Here is a 5,920-nt window from a genome sequence, read left to right on the forward strand (position 1 = left end):
ACCCCACCCCCCCCCCCCCCCACCCCCCTCCCACCCCCCCCCCCAACCACCCACCCCCCCCACCCCTCCCCCACCCACCCCCCCACCCCAACACAATCCCCCCCCCCACCACCCCCACCCCCCCACCCCCACACAATCCCCTCCCCCCACCCACCAACACAATCCCCTCCCCCCCACCCCCAACACAATCCCCTCCCCCCCACCCCCAGCACAATCCCCACCCCCAACACAATCCCCACCCCAACACAATCCCCTCCCCCCACCCCCAACACAATCCCCTCCCCCCACCCCCAACACAACCCCCCTCCCCCCCACCCCCAGCACAATCCCCACCCCCAACACAATCCCCACCCCCAACACAATCCCCTCCCTCCACCCCCAACACAATCCCCACCCCCAACACAATCCCCTCCCCCCCACCCCCAACACAATCCCCTCCCCCCCACCCCCAGCACAATCCCCACCCCCAACACAATCCCCACCCCCAACACAATCCCCTCCCCCCACCCCCAACACAATCCCCACCCCCAACACAATCCCCTCCCCCCACCCCCAACACAATCCCCACCCCCAACACAATCCCCTCCCCCACCCACCCCTCCCCACCACCCCAACACAATCTCCTCCCCCCCACCCCTAACACAATCCCCTCCCCCCACCCCCAGCACAATCCCCTCCCCCACCCCCAACACAATCCCTCTCCCCACCCCCAACACAATCCCCTCCCCCCACCCCCAACACAATCCCCACCCCCAACACAATCCCCTCCCCCACCCCACCCCTCCCCACCACCCCAACACAATCTCCTCCCCCCCACCCCTAACACAATCCCCTCCCCCACCCCCAGCACAATCCCCTCCCCCACCCCCACCACACAATCCCCTCCCCCCACCCCCAACACAATCCCCACCCCCAACACAATCCCCTCTCCCCACCCCCAACACAATCCCCTCCCCCCACCCCCAACACAATCCCCACCCCCAACACAATCCCCTCCCCCACCCACCCCTCCCCACCACCCCAACACAATCCCCTCCCCCCCACCCCTAACACAATCCCCTCCCCCCACCCCCAGCACAATCCCCTCCCCCACCCCCAACACAATCCCCCCCCACCCCCAACACAATCCCCTCCCCCCACCCCCAACACAATCCCCACCCCCAACACAATCCCCTCCCCCACCCACCAACACAATCCCCTCCCCCCACCCCCAACACAATCCCCTCCCCCCCACCCCCAGCACAATCCCCACCCCCAACACAATCCCCACCCCAACACAATCCCCTCCCCCCACCCCCAACACAATCCCCTCCCCCCACCCCCAACACAATCCCCTCCCCCCCACCCCCAGCACAATCCCCACCCCCAACACAATCCCCACCCCCAACACAATCCCCTCCCTCCACCCCCAACACAATCCCCACCCCCAACACAATCCCTCCCCCCACCCCCAACACAATCCCCTCCCCCCCACCCCCAGCACAATCCCCACCCCCAACACAATCCCCACCCCCAACACAATCCCCTCCCCCCACCCCCAACACAATCCCCACCCCCAACACAATCCCCTCCCCCCACCCCCAACACAATCCCCACCCCCAACACAATCCCCTCCCCCACCCACCCCTCCCCACCACCCCAACACAATCCCCTCCCCCCCACCCCTAACACAATCCCCTCCCCCCACCCCCAGCACAATCCCCTCCCCCACCCCCAACACAATCCCCTCCCCCCACCCCCAACACAATCCCCACCCCCAACACAATCCCCTCTCCCCACCCCCAACACAATCCCCTCTCCCCACCCCCAACACAATCCCCTCCCCCACCCACCCCTCCCCACCACCCCAACACAATCCCCTCCCCCCCACCCCTAACACAATCCCCTCCCCCCACCCCCAGCACAATCCCCTCCCCCACCCCGCCCCTCCCCTCCCCTCCCCAACACCGTCCCCTCCTCATCCTCTGTCTCCCCTCCCCCACCCACTCCCATTCCCTCTGCCCTCACCTCGATCCTCCTCCGCCCCCTCCCCCACCACTCTCATCCTCTCTGCACCCCACCACCAGCCCCTCCTTTCTGCCCCCCATCCTCTCTGCCCTCCACCCCCTCCCCATCCTCTCTGCCCTCTGCCTCCCTTTCTCCACCTTCCTCTCCCTCTTCCCCCAAACTTCTTCTCCCTCTCCTCTTTCTCTATCCCTTCCCCCAACATTCCCTGCCCTCATCCTTTTCTCCCCTCCTCCAAATCCCTCCTCACACACCCTCTCTCCTTCCCCATCCTCTCCCCCTCTTCCTGACTCCCCACGTGAAAACCAGGTTGATGAACCTATAAGGGTTTAAACAAAACTCGTGGAATCTCAAACTACGGTAATTTTCCTTTATTTTAAGTATGTTCCTGGTCAGTCTTAACAACAGATCCTTTATTCAACTCAGTGTTTAAAACACACACACACACACACATAGACAACAAACAAATCAGAACCAAAATCTGTGTCATACAAACAGTTGAGAAACCACCAGCTGGTCACTCGTTTGTCGCCCAATCTCCATCCTCTGGTTCTCAATCACCTCAGATGACCAGCGAGAATTACTTGGGGAGTCAAGCCTACAGTCGAGATAAACAGTCTCCTATTATACTGCTGTCAGCTGTAACACTGTCAGAGTCAGATGTTGGATGCAATCCCCAATCCATAGACTTGAGCACAAAATCCAGGCTGACACTCACAGTGCAGTGCTGAGGGAGCGCTGCACTATCAGAAGGTCAGTATTGAGAGAGTGCCGCACTGTCGTAGGATCAGTTATAAGGGAATGCTGCACTGTCGGAGGATCAGTACCAAGGGAGTACTGCACTGTCAGTGGGTCAGTACTGAGGGAGCACTGCACTGTCAGAGGGTCAGTACTGAGGGAGTGCTGAACTGTCGGAGGGTCATTACTGAGGGAGTGCTGCACTGTCGGAGGATCAGTACTGAGGGAGCACTGCACTGTCAGGGGGTCAGTACTGAGGGAGTGCTGCACTGTTGGAAAGTCAGTACTGAAGGAGCACTGCACTGTCGGAGGGTCAGTACTGAGGAAGCACTGCACTATCATAGGGTCAGTACTGAGGGAGCACTGCACTGTCGGAGGGTCAGTACTGAGGGAGTGCTGAACTGTCGAAGGGTCATTACTGAGGGAGTGCTGCACTGTCGGTGGATCAGTACTGAGGGAGCGCTGCACTGTTGGAGGTGCCGTCTTTCCAATGAGACATCAAACGATACAAGACCCTTATCTGCTTTCTGAGGGATACGGAGGCCAAGAGAGTTCTCCTCAGTGTCCTGGCCAATATTTATTCAACATCATTAATGACAGCTTTTTTTTATTTGTTCCATCTACAAGGCACAAGTCAGGAGTGTGATTGAATACTCTTCACTTGCCTGGATGAGTGCAGCTCCCACAACACTCAAGAAGCATGACACCATTCAGGACAAAGCAGCCCACTTGATTGGCACCACGTGCACAAATATTCACTCCCTCCACTACCGATGCACAGTAGCAGCAGTGTGTACCATCTACAAGATGCACTGCAGGGGTTCACCAAGGCTCCTTAGACAGCAGCTTCCAAACCCATGACCACTACCATTGCCCTTGACATTCAATGGCATTCCCATTGCTGAATCCCCCATCTAACAACTTCCTGGGGGCTACCATTGACCAGAAACTGAACTAGACCAGCCACATAAATACAGTGGCTACAAGAGCAGGTCAGAGGCTCAGAATCGTGTGATGAGTAACTCACCTCCTGGCTCCCCAAAACATGTCCACCATCTATAAGGCACAAGTCAGGAGTGTGATGGAATACTCTCCAATACCCATATGGACTGCAGTGGTTCAAGAAGGCAGCTCACTACCACCTTCTCAAGGCCAATTATGGATGGACAATAAATGCTGGCCTAGCCAGCGACACCAATGCCCCATCATTTTTTTTAGTCACTTATGGGATGTAGGCATCACTGGCTAGGCCAGCATTTATTGCCCATCCCTAATTGCGTATAAGAAGATGGTGGTGAGCTGCCTTCTTGAACAGCTGCAACCTATGTGGTGTAGGTACACCCATAGTGCTGTTAGGGAGAGATTTCCAGGATTTTGACCCAGCGACAGTGAACGGCGATATATTTCCACGTCACGGTGAGTGGCTTGGAGGGAACTTCCAGATGGTGGTGTTCCCATCTGCCTGCTGCCCTTGTCCTTCTAGATGGTAATGGTTTGGGAGGTGCTGTCGAAGGAGCTTTGGTGAGTTCCTGTAATGCATCTTGTAGATGGTACACACTGCTGCTACTGTGCGTCAGAGGGGGAGAGAGTGAATGTTTATGGTGATGGATGCAGTGCCAATCAACTGGGCTGCTTTGTCCTAGATGGTGTTGCGTTTCTTGAGTGTTGTTGGAGCTGCACTCATCCATCACACTCCTGACTTGTGCCTTGTAGATGGTGGACAGACTTTGGAAGTCAGGAGGTGAGTTACTAGTAGGATTCCTAATTTCTGACCTGCTATTGTAGCCACAGTATTTATATGGCTAGTCCAGTTCAGTTTATGGTCATTGGTAACCCCCAGGATGTTGATCGTGGGGGATTCAGCAATGGTTAGATTCTCTCTTGTTGAAGATGGTCATTGCCTGGCACTTGTGTGGCACGAATGTTACTTGCCACTTGTCAGCCCAAACCTGGATATTGTCCAGATCTTGCTGCATTTGGACATGGACTGCTTCAGTATCTGAGGAGTCGCAAATGGTGCTCAACATTGTGCAATCATCAGCGAACATCCCCACTTCTGACCTTCTGATGGAAGGAAGGGCATTGATGAAGCAGCTGAAGATGGTTGAACCGAGGACATTACCCTGAGGAACTCCTGCAGTGATGTCCTGGAGCTGAGATGACTGACTTTCAACAACCACAGCCATCTTCCTTTGTGCTAGGTATGACTCCAACCGGCGGAGAGTTTTCCTCCTGATTCCCATTGACTCCAATTTTGCTCGGGCTCCTTAATGCCACACTCAGTCAAATGTTGTCTTGACGTCAAGGGCAGGCACTCTCACCTCACCTCGGGAGTTCAGCTCTTTTGTCCATGTTTGAACCAAGGCTGTAATCGTATCAGGAGCTGAATGGCCCTGGCAGAACCCAAACTGGGCATCAGTGAGCAGGTTATTGTTAAGCAAGTGCCGCTTGATAGCACTGTTGATGACCCCTTCCATTACGTTACTGATGATCAAGAGTAGACTGATGAGGCGAGACTGGTGAAGGACAAGGGCAGCAGATAGATGGGAACACCACCCCCTGTAAGTGCCCCTCCAAGCCACTCACCGTCCTGACTTGGAAATATATCGGCGGTTCCTTCACTGTCACTGGGTCAAAGTCCTGGAACTCCCTCCCTAACAGCACTGTGGGTGTACCTGCAGTGGTTCAAGAAGGCAGCTCACCACCACCTTCTCAAGGGCAATTAGGGATGGGCAATAAATGCTGGCCCAGCCAGCAAAGCCCACATCCCGTGAATGGATAAAAAAAAGTTATTGCAAGCAGTTTCCACAAACTGGGGGGATTTACCTTACAGCCTGACCAATTTTCACACCTCAGCACATGGTGAAGCCCCTCAGAGTTCTTTACTGTTCTCATTGGAATTCGATGGCTATTTATTTAACGTGTTGCTATGTTTACATGGTCCAGCCATGCATTTAAACTGACTGACCCGCAGAAGGACCAGGATAACGGGCGTCGCTGGCAAGGCCTGGATTTATTGTGCCAAGCTGTCCTGAGAAAGTAGTGATGGACCGAATCCCTAAACCGCTGGCAGAGGCTTTGATACAATGGAGAGGCTCCCTATCCCACTTCAGAAGGGAGTGAAGAGTCAGCCAGGTTGCTTTGGGACTGGAGTCACCTCTAGACCACACCAGGTAAG

The sequence above is a fragment of the Cetorhinus maximus genome, chromosome 7 (genome assembly GCF_964194155.1).
Source record: "Cetorhinus maximus chromosome 7, sCetMax3.hap1.1, whole genome shotgun sequence".
In the NCBI taxonomy this organism is placed as follows: Eukaryota; Metazoa; Chordata; class Chondrichthyes; order Lamniformes; family Cetorhinidae; genus Cetorhinus; species Cetorhinus maximus.